General features: G+C 42.5%; 1 protein-coding gene across 1 annotated transcript in view; it reads right to left on the reverse strand.

Moving 5' to 3' along the window:
- The window catches only part of LOC106885228 (pleiotrophin-like), a 57,862-nt gene extending 38,534 nt beyond the window's left edge, over positions 1-19,328 (reverse strand). The window contains exon 1 of the mRNA XM_014937229.1: positions 18,986-19,328. The gene's annotated coding sequence lies outside the window, so the exon portion shown is untranslated. The remainder of the gene's footprint in view (positions 1-18,985) is intronic.
- Positions 19,329-19,589: the final 261 nt, after the last annotated feature.

The following is a 19,589-nucleotide window of genomic DNA, read 5'->3' on the forward strand; positions in this document are numbered from 1 at the left end:
CCTCTGTAGGAAGCAAACTGGCACCTAAATTACAGTATTTGTGTATTACAGTTAAAAAGAGAACTCCATTGCTTGTCAAAATCAGGACACATTTGCTATCTTTTAAAAGAGACTTCTGCTTTGCTGATGGGACCACATTTTACCTCTGAGCACTTGAGAAAAACTGTTCTGTCGAGACAAAATGGATGACCTTACGCAAAAGACCCAAGTTAGCTCTTTGTACCAATCTTCTGTAATCCATGACTCCACATTTGCCATCTATGCTTCGTAGGAAAGCTTTTGTGAAATTACCATCTTGCCTCCCACCATCAACACTGTTAAACAGTAAATTAGTTTGTAATTGAATTTTTCTTATCATGACTTTTCCCACTAAGTTATAGAGGCCTTCAAAACTTGTTATTTTTCTTCCCTAAAACATATTTATAATGTTGTTATCTGTTCTTCTTGAGTCTGTCAGGCAGACTAAGCTCTTTAAGCTGCAGAGCAAACTTTCTCCAGCCATTAGTTTGTTGGAGAGTTTTTTTGTTTCCTTTCTTTTTCTCTCTTGCACCTTTTGAAAACGTTGACACCAACACAGGATGCCTTATCCTGGTATCTGTCACCACCACCATGGCCCTAGTCTGACTCTCTCATGTATATGCCTAAGAATTGGTTTTAGACATTTCCCTACAGCACTACATTCAGAGCTCGTGTGCCGATGCCCATCTCCTATGAGCCCTAAAATCCTTTTCAGTCACTGCTTTCCAGATATTTCCCACTATGTAAGTTTCATTCATACAAAGGACTAATACATGCTGTGCTAAGACACCTGCATCTTTATTTTCAGCCCTGAAAACACAACAGGGAAAATGTCACCCATCCCTAAGACACAGGCATGGGCATGGGAAGGAACAGGTGGAAAGAGGCTCCCTGCCTTTTCCTGGCACCCTTCCCCGTTTCCAAAAAGGTCGAAAGAGGTCCTCAGCAGCCTCAGGCTGTTAATAACAATGCCAATACTCAGTTAGCAATGAGTTTTGCAATATTTAACATTTTCCTTAAAGACTAAAGTCTAATGTCTGATTCTTCATTTTTTTTAAAAGAAAAAAAAAAGTGTTTTCAGTTTTCAGCTTTAAAGAAAATACTTGAAAGTGTGACCAATGGGTTACATTAAAATAATAAAAACCTATGTGGAAGGTCAGAACAAAGAATCCCATCGTTGTTTTGGATTTTTTTTCACCTAGTGAGTTTTAGGCCAATATCCTGACAGGAAAGGGGGAGGAGTGGGGTTGTCAGTACTGTATTCAACGAGTATAATTACACTGAATTAGCGCTAAGGGGGTTAGAGAGAGGGAAAAAAAATACTATTCCACAGAGTTAATATAAAGTGGGCTTTCATGTACATACAAACCCACAAGGAGCAAGCTACTGCCTGCTGAGACCTATTTGAGAGCCAAGGGATTGATCGGACTCAGCCAGCCCTTGCTTAAGAAAAAAGCTGCAGTTGTGAATTACTGTAAAGCAGTATTCACATGATTGATGGGTTTACCCCCACCACCACATTTGTTTCAAAGATCCACTTTGTCTTCTGTGGCAACGGTGTGAATTAACCCCTCTCACAACTGCTGGCTGGATTTTGCAAGACCGTTCCAAAGTCTAGGAGCTCGATGAAGCTTTTATCTTATGCAGCCATGTGACTGGAAAAATGGGAAAGACATTTAATACCCAGGCTCCTGAGGGGCACCATAACATCAACCTCTTCAAATGCTCTGCAAACTTTCTGCCATCAGACCAGCAAGCTCCTCACCTGCCTGGAGAATTGTCTTTGAAGCAGCTCTGCCTCTGATCTCCCTTGCAGTCTGATACTCCACCCACTTGTCCTTACATCCAAGGGAGCTTAAGGTATACTTATTTCATCCCTTGCCTTTTTAACCCAATTTGCTGTCAGTAATAGATTTCCTTTCCTTTTTTCCCCCCACGGAGAGCAAGAGAAAGCCTGAACTGTCTACGCAGTAAAGAATCCAGAGACTCCAGGTAGATTTGTGATGGGATTTCTCCTCAAGCCTCAGGCTCTGTGAAGTAAAAGCAGTAGTTAGAATGGGCAAGGGAATGGAGATGAACAACCAGAAATGGGCCCAGATCATGACCAGCTTTTAAAAAGCTCCTGACATCTTTTGAATTGATAGGATGGCACAGAAAGACAGATTTGCATGGAAGCCTGATCACATGCCTGCTTAGAACAGGCCCACAGCATCTCAGGAACAGCTTATTTAGCCAGGAATAAATCTGTTTGTGTCAACTGCAAACTGCCCCGTGCTCTTCCTAGTTCCCAGGAAAGTACTACATACATGAAGATTTCTTTTTTCCTTTATGAGGTAAATGCATTACTTAAAAAGGTGAAAAAAACCCCAAACACACAAACAACAGAGCATTAAATACTATTAGCTACACCAAGCTGGCTGCAGGCAAGTGAAACGCGACCTTCCCACGCACGACTCTGCAAATGCGTTTCACGCTGTGTCTGCACCACTTCATTTCTCCGCCTGGACTTCCATGAAACCATGTGTCTTATCCTACAGCACCTCCTCTCTATTCACAGCCCTGTTCTAACCACAAGGAGGAGAAAAAAAAAAAAAAAAAAAAAAAAGATGACTAAGGTTGAAAGAGGAGTCTTTAAAATAATGGGTTGTGTATGGAGAAAGCAGGTGCTTGTCCCGTAACGCAAGAACTAAGGGTGGGTGTTCACCAGGCTCATGGCACGGGAGCTTTCCCCAGCGTTGGGCAAGATTTAAAACAAATACAAAAGTTTTAAGCGGTGGGTTAAATTTATTGCTACAGCCTGCTGTGGGGGTCGGCGGGGGACAAAAAGAGATTAGACCAATTCGTGGAAAAATACCAGGGAAATAACAAGAGGGTGTTGAACTGCAGTAGCTGGGAGAGGCAGGGTTCAGTTTCTGATCCGAGTGCATTGGCTATTCAGGAAGCTCCTGTTGAGCTTCTGTGATCAGAGTCCCTTTCCTCAAAACTGGCAGTTGCACCCATTTTCTAAAAAAAAAAAAAAAAAAAAATCTGCATTGCCATCCCAGTGATCTGTGTCACTGTACTCCCCACCACCACGCTGCCAGCATTCCTGAATCACTACCTGCAGCATCTGCTACCCCCCAGCTGTGTGACAGCCCTTTATCCCTGCTACTCCACCCGCCATCCCTGGAAAAAGGGCATAAGAGCATGCCAGCTCACCTGGTTTTACAACAAACATTAGACACGGGAGCTTCTCGGCATGTCCTGCCTTGGTTTGTCATGACCCATTGTAGAAGTTCTCTGCCCTGAGGTTTAGATCACCTTGCAATCCTCTTCAGTCCTTTCTTGGACACCATCTTCATCTGCCGTGATAGTTATGGCAGATGTTGCAGGAACCGAAATGCTGCAAAAGGTCTCTGCCTAAAAAACTCAGCCTCCAAAGGGACAGCTGCTGAAGCAGCACCAAATTGGGTCAAACCCATTCCAGCCACTATACTCATTCTCACTTGGAGATATAAATTCTCGGGCAAAATGTGTCATGACTGAAAGCACCCAGCAGTTACATTAGTGCCTGTGCAAGAAAGTTATTAGTGACCTATACAAATCACAACGACAACTCAGCTGTCCTGGAGTGACTGGGTGAGCAGATGAACACTCAGCATCCTTGGTGGCAAACAAAACCCACTGAGAGACCTCTTCCTGTGATCCTACAACCACATTTCCAAATTTTATGCATGCACATTTTATCAACTCGAAAGGACAGCATGTCTCATTTATCTGCGAAAAACTCTCTCAATTACAGAGATACCATACATTTTGCCAGGATCTTTTCCACTTTTACTTTGCTTGTGGCCTCTGTTGCTGTGATTTGCAAGTTCTACATGAGTGCTTTCTGCTCCACCACACAAACAGGGAAGGCAGCCTTCAAACCACACGTATGGAAAAGCACACCATAAGATAAAACACACGTATGGAAAAGCACACCATAAGACAATGCCATGAATCCTGCGTGAGCCGGGGTAAGGGGGAACACCAGAGCAGCAGAGTACACTAGCATTATCAGTTTGCTGATATCACCCTGCTGTGTTAACAGAGCCATCAAATCCCATGGAGCCACCATCCAAAGCTGAAGGCTCACTCCGGTCCCAGGAGGCCAGTGGTCTTTGTTTCTACCCATCGTATGACAAAAATGTTTCCACTGAGCTCCCATCAGCACACTAAGTTATTCTTTTCTCTCCCCCACCAAATGCCCTCACTGTGAAGTTCAGTCCAGCAGCAGCAGCAGCTGGATGCGAACAGAGGTGTGCTACTAAGAAAGATCAAGTTATTTCATTCCCAAAGCCTATGTGCAGTGGAGTACCATTAAAACTAGGCACGTTTTAATTCTCGTTCCACCTAAACAACCATTCACTTTAAACAAAAGCTCCTTGTCACCCCTCCATTTGCCATGCTCGAGAGGTGTTATAGGCAAGTGATCTAAAAGCACCATCGTTGGAAACAGGAGGTTAACTGCAACCTCAGTTGGCTTCTGCTACTCCCGATGCTGCGTGTGTCACAGCAAAAGCTGGAACGCATTTAGCCACTCACATGATGACAAGGAGCACTAAGCCCTTGTGCCCATTCACAGCACCCTACATAAAAGCCACTTGAGCTCATCAAGAATAGGAACGAGCTCTTTCTTAAGTCCAGCCCAATCCAGTTAACAGGCTTATATGGAAATGCTGAGGGACAGGGCTTACAAGTGGCAATGCACCTAACTTGCACGCACTAGTTCACTAAAAATTAAGGCAGAACGATTGTATGCACCACCGAGCTAAAGTTCATAAATGCCTCTTTCCTCTCTACATATTCTTTCACAGATGCTTTTCTCTAAAGACATGAATTTAAGAAAGCGCTCAAGTGACCTTTGTGATTAATAAACATTACTATAAATTTTGTTCCACTAGCACACAAAAAAATGCTGTTAAATACAGAAGCCCATTTCAGTCTTTTGATCAATTAGTCTTCCCTTCTTGCTCTTGGCATATGTTTGTGTAAATTGATTTGCTTTTGCTAAAGGGATGCCAGCATGCATCAAAATAGAAAAAAAAGACACACAGAGGCTTTGAGATTTTTTGTTGTGACATGAGCTGGTGATAATGTACTACTGCCTGCTGTATCCATCACTCCATCTGTGCACAGAGATGCAACCTGGGGAGGGGGTTGGTCCTGACCTTCTGCTGAGGAGCAAACACATACACAAGTGCCTAAACCCTGTCCTCCCACACCACAGAGCATGAGGAATAGCTCCAAAATGAAAGATGCAATAAAAGGTTCCTCTTACTCAAAAAAAAAAAAACAAAAACAACCACTAAAGATTTGCTTTGGGATTCATTACTTAAAAGGTAATAACCTTAAAGTACTTATAACCTCAACTTGTTAAGTCCTGATTTTCCATAATAGAAGATGGGGGGGAGGCATCATTTTTACCCAGAATATGAACAATTCTAGGAGTTAAATGAAAGACATTTTAGAAATATAAGTGTTACCACAAGAAGTTAATATTAAAAACATTCTTTGTGAGATGCAGGGAGACTAAGCATCACATTAATTGAACACAGCTAGACTTAAGGGAAAATGGGTAGTTCTCACAGGATATTCCAACTCTGACAACATGCTTGTTTTCAAATAGTTGTCCGTTTACCGCAGCTGGAAAGCATCAGGGTATCAAATTAGATGTATGCGAGTGCAATCAGCTTGCATTTCCGGTATCACAAACAGCTTACTGGAGCACAGTTTGCTGAAGTGTTAATCAAAAGAAGGCAGTAACACAAAAAGTGTTATTCACAAATTATGGGGCCAATCTAAATCACAATGAACTTATATTTTTATATATGTGTTTAGTTGCTTCAGTGGACTTTAGGTCAGGCCTTCAGCTAAAATGATTAGAGAGGATTCTTCTAAAAGTAGAAAACATACATTCTCGAGCTCTACTTGCACACACACGCTAAGTAAGAAAGAGGAAGAAGTCAGAAGTACAAATCTGACTTTTCAATGAGCATTTTGCTCTCTTCAATGAGCATTTCCTTGCAGATAGATACTTCAGGGGAGTGTTTCCAACTGCAAATGCTGAGCTACTGTCTCAAGGATGGTAGAATACAAGCCTCCAATTCAGACCAGAGATGATCGATGTAAAATACTTGGTGATCCAATTATTATAACATTACTATTTTGTAGAAATGTGAAAATGAGATAATTTTTATAAATGTTGTCTTGTCAGCATTACCAATTCATATGGTGGCAGCTGGTTTGAAGCTTGCAGAAGGAAGGGCTACAGTGAGTTAGTCCCAAACAATGGAAAAGAATTGATCCAGGATTAAGACAGGGCTACTTTTCTAGACTAATTTCCAAAGGGAAAATTGCCACAGTTCAGATAAATTTCCATGGGATGTGAATACAGAAATATCTCACAATCCTTTGAAATCTCCACCCCAAAGTTACTACATGATTATGATGGATGCTACAACAGGGAGGTTGTCACCACTCCTAAGAGAACCAGCCTTAAAGCAGCACAGCACTTGGGAATCGCTTCTTTCTGTACCCTACGAGCCTTCCTTTAATAAAGCATGCAAGAAAAGAGCAAGGATATTCTGAAACCATGCCAAAGTGCACTCACTGATGATACTCCTGGCCTCAAAGGAAAAAAAAAAAATAAAAAAAAAAGCAAAAAGACTTCTTAAACGTAGTTATGTAGTTTAAGAATTTATTAATCATCAAAGTATCTTAAAGAAAAAGAAAATGGGAATCCAGCCCAAGTGAAACTAATGGGAGAGAACAACTTTGGCAGGTGAGATGCAAAATGGAGATAAAGAGGTTGAAGTGCAAGGTTGAAGAACAAGGAGGCAAATACTTAGTGACAAGTAATAAGGCATTCCTTAGGCACACAGGAAACTGGAACTCTAGAAGAGCCAGGGGGTCCTGCAGGCTGTACCACAGCCTACCCTGATGCAAAGAAGTCAATGAGGAAAGAAAAAGAGATTGCACAGAAGGTAAATGGCTGGTTCAGTTTTCACTACAATGCAGAGAAGAGAGATGCATGCCCTAGGGTGATACAAGCAAAGAACTTGAGGCAGAACTCCCAGACAGAGTTAGGGGAAATAAAGTAAAAGAAAAAAAACCAACCAACCAACCAAACAAACAAACCACCCCACACCAACACAACCAAAAAACAGCCCTAGAAATTCAATTGCATTAAACTGTTGATGCTTTCCAGAGCTGAGAAAAATCAGTTAAATGCAGGTGTAAACCAGCTAGCCTGACACAGAAGCCCCACAAACTAGTCTAGAAAATATATTTTTCACAATGATAAATCATGCCTTGCTAATCTACAAGAATCCTTTAAAAACTTATCCTGGCTATTTTTCACTAGATGTAAACTGTTTGGATTTTTAAAGACTTTGAAGAAAGCTCTTAGGAGAGCTTGGTAATCTCCGGATAAGAGGTAAGGTCCTGTCACTCTTTAAATATTAGTCAAGGAACTGAGAATCACAGGGTAAGAATAATAATCAGTTCTTTGTATGGTAGGGGGGGTTGTACCACCCAAAGTTCAGCCTAGGATCAGGGCTGTTAAGTGCATTTATGAATTATCTGAAAGAAAGAACGGAAAACAAGGTAACAAAATGTGCTGTCCATATAAAATGTTGTTAATCAACAGTACGGAGGTCCTTGTCCTTGCAGCTACCCATGCAACTGGACAACACAAATATCAGATAAAATTCACCACAGACACAGTGAAGTCTAATGGAACAAAAATATATATATATGCTTACATACCACTATATACCAATGATTACTGAATTAATTTCTAGACATCAAAACAGTTCTGGAGACTAAAAATGTCATATCCCTGTGCTTAGTAGAAGAGACATTCCAAACTAGACAAAACTATAGAACAGTGCTTCTAAACTTTTAGCCTGTAATATAAAAAAAATGAAAATTGACTCTGGCAATTATAATGCTATTATAGAATGCCAGGTCAAATTTCAACTAAATGTGCTCACTAAAATAAAAGCATGAATTGTGAACACGCTTAGAAATAAACAATATGAAACGTTTTGTTGATTTAAAACTAGGTGTGGGGCTGTAAAAGGCCACTGAAAGCAAGAAACATGAGAGAATGTGTAATATTTATGAAGGGTGACCTACTACACTGTTTAAATAGAAGAGAGGTTAAAGCAAAGAGAAGTTTGGGTTATGAAAATAAGGACATTAGAGACACAGGAATTCAGAATTCAGATTAAGGAAACCTCAGCTATTCAGAGTTATGGAAATACATCTTCAAAACCAAAACAACTTAGGTGTGGTTTATTTGTCTGGGGAAAACTCCATTTCAGATCTATGCACATTTAAAGCTAAGGAAGATGAACACTGCTTGCAAAGAGTTTTAAGTAGACCATGTAACCCTGGTTTTACAGAACTTGACCCATGCTCCTCCGGCCACTTTCATACCCTATACAATTGGAGTGCTTACTCACAAAGCATAATCATAGAATCATGGAATGGTTCAAGTTGGAAGTGACCTTAAAGACCATTGAGTTCTAACCCTCCTGCCATGGGCAGGGACACCTCCCACTAGACTAGATGCTCAAATCCGTGTCTTAGAAAAATTCAAACCTATTTCACAGCCTGATACAGCTTCTATTATAGAAGCAGTAGCAGTCTTCAACGGTTTTGCTTTGCAAGGCAGCAAAACTGGGACCATACGGGAATCTGAATAATAAAACCAGAGAAGTAGGCAAGGCTGCCCAATGTGGGCAGCTCACCTGAAATCACCTGATGCAGCCTGGAAGTTCTGCTACTCCAAAAAGTCTTTAGGCCTAGAATACTTTTTTGAACCTGGAGGAATAGAAGACAGATATAAATGAGAATAAAATTAATACCCCTTTCATTTCACACAAATCTCACATCGCATCAGGCAGTGAAGACTATATTTATTCTAGGCTAAGGGTCTACTTAACAGTGAACAAAGGTGAAAATGTCTTTTGCAACAGAAGCTATGATTATATAGGGAGCAAAAAAACCCCATCATGTCCTGTGGAGAAACTTAAAAGAACATGCACATGTCTTTGGGAAAAAATGGAATCAAAATTCTATTCTTATTCAATTCTATAACTACAGTAGTAATAATTTTCATAGAATCATAGAATAGTTTAGACTGGAAGAGACCTTAAAGATTATCTGCTTCCAACCCCCCTGCCCTGGGCAGGGACACCTCCCGCTAGACCAGGTTACTCAAAGCCCCATCCAACCTGGTCTTGAACACTTCCAGGGATGGGGCATCCACAACGCCTCTGGGCAACCTGTTATTCTAAATAAAAATTATAAATTATTACAATTATTTACAACAATTTTGTAAAGAAATAATTTTGTAATACAACTAATTTTGTAATAACTACAAAATTAGTTGTATTACAAAATTATTTCTTTACAATTACTAAAATTGCTTACAAGTGGTTACAATTGTACGTACAATTGAAATTGTATATATAAATTCTATTCTAATTTTTAAAGGCGTGCTTTGAAAAAAAATGTTAACTGATCAGGAAAGGATAAGTTTGGGAAAACACTCCTCATTCTCCATTGCTGTATACTGTAAAACTCCTCATGAAACATCATGGTCATCAAAATGCCTCAATGAACAGCATCAGCTGGACATCATAAAGTATCAGGAAGAGCTTACTGTACCCAATGTATCTATCTCATACGTAGACCCAAGTTCTTGTTTCCATTCCCTCAATACTCAATTAAGTGCTGCAAGTGTTCAGATACACACCAGAATTTCACTGACCTGGAAAAGAAATCTTTGATTTAGTAACTCAAAAATTTCCATTTCAATAAGCCTTATGTGAAATATTTCAACCTCAATTTTTCTTGACTTAGACACATAATTTGCACTTCACAGACTTCTTCTGCTTTGGACTTTTTTTTTGGTTTCAGAGTTTCCTATTTAAATAAGACAAGAAATTCCCACCTACAATTACTTGAGAAATATCAGCTGGTAAAATCCCAACTAGAATTAGAGCCTTATTGCACATGCTGAAAGTGTCAATACAGAAAGATGTGAACTTGTCATTTATAGTACGTGTCATGCAATTGGAAAGTCTAAAGTTAGATAACACGTTTTTGCTACACATCCCTGCAGTTTGGAAAGTTTCTCCAAACAGAGACTTGCTTTTGATGTGTAAAGCACAATGTTGGGGCACAGTGTCTACACATCTCATTTGTTTTCTCTATACAAATGCTCAGTCTCCATATCCACTCAACCTACAGTTGTGGTTAGCACAAGAAAGAGGGGTTCTTAAACAAAGCACTACTTCCTTGTACGTAGTCACAAATAATTCAAACTAAATTATAGTGCATAGCAATGAAATGAAATGAACGAAGAACGTGCTCTAATATACCACCTTGGCTTTTTAGTCCATTCTTTAAACAGTGGTATTCAACCTCCAGCCATTCTCAAGAGCTCTCACCCTTTGTGAAAATTAGCAGAGACACGAATTTGGGCACAGAGAAGCAGTCAAAGAAAGGCCAGGACCATGTAGCACATTATGCTACAGAATAAGAAGAGGTGTTTGTAAATATTATCTCAGTGGCAAAAATACTGAAAGAATCCATAAATTTTTTTTGAAAGCAACTTTTCTAGATATGTTATGCTTAAGAGCAAGGAGTTCACCCACTTTTCCTCCCATTCCCACCCCTTTTTGAACTTGAGATTTTTTCCATCATGAAACATGACCAATTTTGCAGGTACCAAGGGGCAGGGAGAGAAAATGTTACCCACTTTCCTACATTTCTGATTCCAGACAGCTTTAAAAAACATTTCAGATGTTAAACCATAATGTTTTCTCCCTTTAGATGTAAAACTGAGGCCTGATCCCAGCGGGAAGATGGCAGGCTCCACCTCTCATCAGAATAAAGTCTGAACCTTCACAGCACCAGACATTCACACAGGGACAGGTTTTGGCAAGGGGTTATGCCCAGCCCACACCGCGCTTTGGAAAGGCTTCTACCTTTACATTGTCTAAGGAAATCCCACTATTCTCAGTGAGGTAACTCATAGCCCATAAAGCTGTTCCAATGCAGAAGACGTGCAAAGGCTCTAGCTCAAATTTCAAGCTATTGAGAGACGAGACTGACACCTTTAAAAACACATACACCTATAATCCCAATGGCCACTCAATACTAATGAGTCCAAAACGCAAACTAAACTCCATGTCCTGTTTAAAGACCTGTTCTTGAGCCAACAAACATGAAAAGAGAAAAGCTTGCTTTTTCTTCTTTATCACCCCATAAACACAGTTCCCACACTATTTTGCAAGTGCAGGGAAATTCCTGAGAACTAGATTCAATATAGATAGCCCTGTTTAGGCAGCCCATAATCTTTGCAGCTCTTGAGAAACCCTCTGCTGACGGATGATCTATTTATGATTAGTAATAGAAGGAAAACAAGAGCAGCCTTTAGGCTCCTCTCAACTCTGTAGGTCTTTGGTCAACTCTGTAGGTCTTTGGTCAAAGTGGCCAGAAGATTACCATATTGTAACTGGCTCCCCCATGGCTTTCTGTTGGTATTTTGTGGGTTTTTTTTTTCTTCCCTGCTGCATAAGTATCCCTAGAAGAGGAGGAGGCCCGCAGCACGGAGCAAGTATGCTAATGCCATATCATCCTAAGTGCCATGCCAACGGCAATCACACACACGCCCGCTCACACGCTTCTGCCAAATAATCACTTAAGCAAGCATCAACTACAGAGATTAGCAAAAGCATCTGACAACACGCAAATCAGACAAGAAACATGGGCTGAAGGGACAGCTTAGGAAAGTGAGGATTTAATAAGAGAAATGACATCAAGTTCCTTAATCAAAGCTTGCAGTATTTTCAGAAGATTTCTGAAAATCCTATCTGTTGGCCTTAGATTTTATTTTTTTTCCTACCCCTCAGTCCCTACTGCATATCAGCTGCACCCAGGCAGGCTTCTAATAAAAGCAAGTGACTCTTGCACAAACAAAAACAGCTTTGTGACCTCTGGGAAGGCAGCAATCCAAGCAAACAATCAGGCAGTCAGGTGGCACAAGCTACTGGGAAGCAATCAGAGCATCTCAGGGGCCTTTCGTCAGCACCAGAAGGAAAGCTAAGCCACTACCATAGAAGACTGGGTTTTCAGCAGAAATCACCCTAGGTAGAACAAGTTCTACTTCTGTTAAATATAGTGGGAGTTGGGAGGCTACTTCTGAAGATGTAATTTTTATTGTTCAAACTAAAGGAAGCGTGTTTTCCTACCAGAATTAAGCAGAGTATCAGAACAATCTCTTGATTTATCTTTAATTTATTAAAAGGCGCTTCACTCCAAAGGCACTTTCAATGAAAGTAATGACATTCTACTGCAAGAAGTGTAAGAAGAGTCACAACCGTTTACCAGATTATAACTCATTTGTGTCTATTTTTGAAGAATTTGTCACCAAAACAAAGGGGTGGGTACCCTTTCTAAATCTTAGGCTGAATTCTATAGTCCTTACTAGGATGAAGCTCTTGCTGAAGCATTAACTTTGCCTGAATAATGGTTGGAGGATGTGTGCCTAGTTTAGTATTAATCTCTGTTTGACAGGAAGAATATGATTCTTAGAGAGCTGAAAAAGATCTCAATATGGAAATGGAAGAAGTTCCATTGTCCAAAAGGAAAGCGTGACCTTGTAGTGCCATAACACTGCAGAGACAGCACCATATTAGAGCTGCCCCCTTTCTTATTTCTAAGTCCCTTTCAAAGGAATATGAAAGTGACGTATTTCTATGTCACTTTCAAAGACAGTAGACCTTTAAGACATCCATCCATAATCGTCTAACAAAGTGCATAGAAGAGCATCACAGAAATGTTAAAATGGGCAAATGGCCATTCCCACTGTTGCTTGCATGCTGCAAACCTGTAAAAAAAACCAACCAAACAAAAAAAACCCAAACAAACAAAAAAAAGACAAAACACCTGTAAAATAGTTATTTTTAAATATTAAGTTTTTGATATGAGAACTACCTACACACAGTATTAAGTACATTTTGGATGCTCCTGTCACGGAGGCAAAGATGCTCCAGACTGTGAGCCTTCTGTTGCTGGCTGCAGATGGGCGCATACATTTGCACTGCACTACTAAGGCTCTTTTGCACTTTGAGATACATGATATGTGAGAAGTATAGCTAAAAAAAATAAATACATATATAAATAAATCTGTTGTACTAGTGATCCAGTCGAAACAAGGAAGCCTTAAATGCAGTAGTCACATCATCTTTAGTCGGTTATGAAACTAATGCCAATGTTCACGTGGCTCTGAGAAACAAAACCCAAGAACAAAACAGGTTTTGTGCCTGATACTTAATGTAACTGAATCTGAGAAGCCAGTTCAGTCGTTTTCATTGCTTGCAATCAGACAGGGACATTCTGACTTCCACAGATAGCTATATATTTACTGCTTGTGTCAATGCACAGGGAATTCCTCCTTTCTTATATACCCATAGAGCGTGATTATTTGCTTTTTACCTTTCTAACCCTTAGGAACAGCCTAAAGCAACAGGCAGGTGCAGGTAGCAAAGTCAGATGGTGAAGACAACAGCAGAGTTGTCTATTTGCTGTAATGAGCTCAGAAGATCAAGAACAACTTTGCAGTCAAGCCTCAGAAACAGGCTACGTCCACCTCGTTGTCAGCATCCCTAGTGCCGTGCCAGTCTCCACTGCCACCTGGACCAGTCCCACTAAGACAACAGAGCAACAGCCTGGGTGTGTAAAGAGAAGCTTGCTGAAGGAAAGAAGAGCCCATCCAGCATCCTCTTCCCTCCAAGTTGTTCTGTCTGGTTTTACTCCAGGGAAGAGAACTTGTACAGACAGTGAGTTGTTCCAGAAATATTTTGAAGATGGCAAAAATTCTATTTTGTTTACACTGTTAGCTAGCAGAGGGCCAGTATCAAACCAAGCATTTGGACTGAGGTATTAAAGAATTTCCCCTTTCTCTTCCCTCCCCACAGGTACTTGATGATAATATCATCTACAACTAAGTAGGGGATGTTTACAAGGTCCAAGCCACAATTAATGAGGAAGGAAGATTTTTCTAACACTCCCGTGAAACATTTAATGAGCTCTGAAATAGTGCTGGCAGGCCTCAGAGGAGAAAGGTCCTGTTTCAAATTGAACTTTCCAGTTTACTAAATGGCAGTGGACTGGAGCCCCAAGCACTATTTATTTTCAGAGACTATTTTTATCAGAAAATACCCAACTCCTGAAATGCTCTTCTACTCTAAAATTCTTTACCCCTCTGTTGTAGCTGCCATACCATCAATGGCACTTGCCAAGCAACATGCTCCTAGGGCCCCAATTAACATATTAATACATTTTTCTTAATGTAATGAAACTGGGTTTTGCCTCAGCCATAGTCAGCTTTACTCCTCACCTCCAGAGGTTATCCACATTGAAATCAGAATCTGCTATTCTGGGAAGGTAAAGAAGGGCAGAGACTTTTTGGAGTGGAGGGACAGTGGGGGTGGAAATCACCTGGCTGCATCAGTAATATATCTAGCTCTTTATTATATTCACATTCCCCCTTCTCATCTCCCATGAAACTGCCAACAGCTGTGTTCTCTCAACCTTCGGTCTGAAAGACATTAAAAAGCAGTCTGCAGGATGACTGCAGTTTTTAAAAAGAGTCACTCCCACACATGTAAGCAAGCAAGGAAATGAGAAAAGTTAAAAAAAAAAAAAAAAAAATCATCATGGTGCCACTGCAGGAGGTAGAGCCAAATATTTTAAATGGTTCAGTAACTCTATTCCCTGGAATAAAATAAGGTGAGACATATTGGCCAAGAGAGCGTCTAGTTTGTAAAGTCCCACTGACCCTTTCCACCATGATGAGGTAAGCCATTGCCTAAAACTTAAACTGAACTACTTTAATACCACTACATCAAACACCACCTGCAAAAGGGCCTTTTAAGTCTTAAAAGTACTTACTTCTCACTAGTGAAAAGACTGTAGGAGCCTAAAGAGGGTCTGAAAAGTATTAATGAACTTGGCATCACAAAATCAGTTCTTCTGGCAACTCTGAGCAAACAAAATTATAAGCAGCAAATTCCAACAGGAGCTGCCAACTCTTATTTCATGGGTTGGATCAAGCTCATGTTAAAGGTAGTGAGATTAAAGAGTTTCTCCAGCTGATGACCAACTGTTTGATACAAGATCAACGGTTTGCAAAGCATATTTAAACTAAAAAAACCTCTACTAGTCTTTATGTAGTGTTGGCACAAATGACAGGTATCAGTCCCTTGGAAGTTAATGACATACGGAAGATACGCCTTTTCTCATCTTGTTTAGCTGCTGCTGTGTCAATCTACAGAGACAACTGCCATACCGTTTCTTACACAACTACAATGCTCTGTGGGTTATTGTGGTAAAACACAAACATCCCCATTACAGAAGACGTTGCTCGCTCCTTTAATTTCATTTTTCCGCAGTGCTTCTGCTGAAGAAAGTTGATGGGAGACAACTGACTCAAATTTCCCCTAACTCTCCTCAAATGCACACTGAACACTTGACAATGCCCACTTTTCTATTTTCCTCTCCACGGCTCCATCGGAGAGGACCCTCTGTGTATTCAGAGAAGCACAATGGAGAATGATTTCCAAAGCATTAACTTGGAGCCATTGAGACTTGGGTTTTTTCAAAATGACTCTATTGTGCTCAAAGGATTCTAGACTACCCCAGCTACTCTAGAAGAGAGTCTTTTCCCCTTTCTCAAAACGTCCATCCCTCGAGCCATCCCTGGAGTGCATTGTTGGGGCTGATTCCTTAGTGCAGCGAGTTCCATCAGTCAAAGCTCAACAGATACAAATAATATCAGGATATGGATATAAATTAGTGCGACAGACCTTAAATAGTTTTGACAGGTTTAGTAAGTATATATAGCGACACAGAATGCTATTCCCGCTGTCAGACATCAATATGTAGACAGAAGATTGGGGGCACCATGGAAACTCAGCGACATAAGAGTGGTATTGATTGGATAGAAAATGAGGCTGCAATTTAAGCTTAAGGCTGCCAGAGATGCCAAGAATGGAGAACGACCTCCAGCAGTGAATTTTCAGCATAAGCTCCCTGTGAACGAGCCAGTCCAAGAAGGATAAATCAGGGACAAGCTCACCAGGGATATGGGTCGACCGAATGCCGGCTACCCTAAGCAGATGAGAATCACTCTGTGTGTGCGCGCGTTACAGTGACCTAGTTCGTTCAAAGACAGCATTTTGAATGGTTTATTATAGAGGCTTGAAACAAAGAGGTTTCCTCAATTAAAGTCCTGAAATGAATCCTCTAAATGAAAATGCTTTTGATACACTGATCAGCGAGAGGTTGTAAATATCGAAGCAAAGCGCACATTGTTAAAAACCAGTTCCCACAGAAAACCCCATGGTTGGGAGTGTGCGTAATGAGGGGGGCCTGAACAGAGCTGGAGGTTGAGTGAGCAACGCCAGGTCCATCCCTAATGCCTCAGTCTTAGGCTGAAACACTTGTTACATTGTAACACTTGATAAATAAATAAACACTTCCCTGGTGCAAAACCACACTAAAATAAAATAGAGCGTGATTTAAAGGAGTGCGTTTTCAGGGCTCCTGTAAAAGATTATTTTTAATTGTTATCTGAGGACTCAGGAACAACCGTTCCCAGAACAATTAAGAAGAAACATAGGATTTGTCAGGGAAATACCTTGCTGGAGCCGCGACTGTGGAAAGTCAGCTGAGTAATAATATTCACATTAGTGACAGAAAGATGAATCTACACAAAACATCCATCAGTACAGTTGTGTCAGGAATAAGATAAGCTTCTAAAGTGTCCTCGGTGTCAATATGGGCGTAGAGGAACACAAGCATATGGCACTGGGATAGCAGCACTACGGTTTGTAATACTATAGTAAGACCAACCTTCTGCTGGCAAGGACATATCAGCCACAGACTGCGTCTCAAATAACTGGTGATAGACATCTGGATAATTGCAAAAAGTCTGTTTTTCTTAGGCTACTTCTACACGATAAACAAAGATTTGCCGTTTGTTAAAAAAAAGATGTGTTCCTGGCTTCTCTTTCTTCCACCTAAGAGCCTGCTCCAGAGCACGCTAAATTCAATAAGTTTCTGTCCTTCAATTTCATCCAAAGCTTCATAAGTAATAAGTCACCAAAGAGTTTAGCTTAGCCTGGAGACAGGGGTATATTAAACCCCTGCTTTCTTTCCATTTAGGGAGAGTCACTAAACTATGCAGCAGATTTTTTGTTGCTGGGGGTTTTTTTTGGTTTGTCTTCTCCAATGAAGTACCCTCTCCATTCACTTCCAAATTTTCATTACGATAGCAATTAGCAAATTTTGTCACAAATATGCAGGTTCCTTTTTCCCTTCAGACCATTTCTCTTGATCAAAAGTTCAGACTTTTTTTTTTTTTTTCTTTTTCTAAATTCATGTGTCTTTGCAGGGAGGAAACAGAAATACACAGAAAAATACCCTATAAATTTTGCCTTGTAGACCAGCTCAAGCACACTGGCCAGAAAATGTAAAAGGCATTTCTTTATAACAACTTCTCCCATATCCTTCCCGTCTCTCTCTCTCCATCCCTTCCCTCCTCCTCCTCCCTAACACAAGCAGTTACACACTCAAGTCTATTTCTTTTCCAAAAACTTGAACTTTGCTAAAACCTCAGAACAATCAAGCCCCAAGGGGAAAACAAGGAAAGGGCAGAGAGTTCAAGAGTTGATGAGCCACCGGTAAAGCGTTCTTCCACTGTCATACAAGTCATTTAGAGCAAACACCATCTAGTTAAAAAACCCTACCATTACCCATAGCTGCAGGGTTATCTTGCACAGAAAGATTTAATGCATGTTGCAAACATGTCCACCATGCTCCTAAGAACCAACTAGTCTCTAGGGCTTACAACCTAGAATCCAGCTTCAGCGCGTACCACTAAGCTAGATATTCACCACCAAGGCAAAACACTTGTGGTGTAGAAGAGAAAAGTGTATGACAGCCAACTGGTACATGGAAAAGGGAGTAGATGAGCTCCCAAAGACTACCTTTCCCCTATAACAAGCTCTACTTTTAAAGAGGAGAGGATAAAGGAGGGCAAGGAGTTAGAAGCATCAACGTTGGAGACCATAACACATTTGCAGAATAGTGTGTACGCTCACCAGGAGGAAACTGTTTTTACCATCATTAACTCAGATTTTCTCCCAACCCATCCCTTCAGAGGAAGTCGAAGAAACAAACTAAGGATGGCAGTTTTAAACGCATCTATCAGCACTTGCTTGATTCAGTTGTTCCACCAAAAACTAGGGAGAGAGACGTCTAAGTCCCAAGAAAAACATCAGTGAAAGTGCTAGGTTTGAGGGTACAATCTAACCTCATTATCCCGAGTCTCTGCTGGGACGTTCCTGGCACAGGGCAACCGGGACCTGCAGGGGGTTTGTCGCTCTGAGGTCACTCCGCTGCCCTTTTGTCCTCTCGAAACGGACCAGCCCGAGGACTCCTGCCTCCCTTCCCCGCTGGCTCCTGTCCCCCACCGCCACCTCTCCTCTTCCTCACCCCGCCTTGACTTTTTATCGCTCCCCGGTACCGACCCCACCGCCGCCACCCCGAGCAGGATGCCCACCGCCCCGGGGACCGGCGGGGACCCCCACCACCGCCACCCCGTTTCTGTTCCCGGGCACCCCCAGACCTCACCCCCCGTCTGCGGGGCAGCAAGAGCCCCCCACCACCCCGCTGGTCCCACGGAGGCGAGATGTGGCCGGGGCTACGGAGCCACCCGGGGCTGGGACGAGTCCCCCCGAAGCCGAGACAGGGCTGGGAGGAGCGGGGGGGTACAGCGTTTGCCACCCTCCCCTTGAGGAGCGCGGGGCTCCATCCCTCCGACGGACCCCGGGAGCCCCCGCCGCCCCCTCGGACTTACTTCGGGCGTCAAAACCAGCTCTTCTCCCGCAGCTGAGAGGGGCGAGCCGCGGGTGTCCCCGGTGAGCAGCGGCTGCTACTGTCGTTGCTGCTGCCGCCGCCGCCGCAGCGCGTCCCTTCGCTTCCCCACGGACGGGCTCGCCCGCCGCCGCCCGCCCCGCTCCTCCTCTCTCTCTCTCTCTCCCGCCGGAGATTTCTGGCCGAGATTTTTATACCGGAGGCAGAGGAACCCGATCCGCGCTTTGACTCGGCAGAGCCCGGTGTTGGCGGCGAGAGGAGGGCGGCGGGGCAGAGCGAGCGGCCGCGCTGTCCCCCCCCCGCCCCGCTTCATGTGATGTACCGCGGGGGCGCGCCCGACGGGGCGGGTCACTCGCGGGGCAGCCTCGCCCCCACTGCGGGGGGACGCGGGACGGTGCGGGGAGGAGGGTGGCGAGGGGGCGGGATGGGATGGGACGGGACCGGAGGGGGGGCTCGGCGGCAGCTCAGTGCTCCCACCGGGAGGCACGGGCCCCCGACCGGTAACGGGCTCGTAAGGCGGCTTCCCCCCCTCTTTATCACGGCACGAAGCCCGAGAGCGAGGGGTGGGGGGACACCTCACAGCACCC

The sequence above is a fragment of the Calidris pugnax genome, unplaced genomic scaffold (assembly GCF_001431845.1).
Source record: "Calidris pugnax isolate Ruff unplaced genomic scaffold, ASM143184v1 scaffold1, whole genome shotgun sequence".
Lineage (NCBI taxonomy): Eukaryota > Metazoa > Chordata > Aves > Charadriiformes > Scolopacidae > Calidris > Calidris pugnax.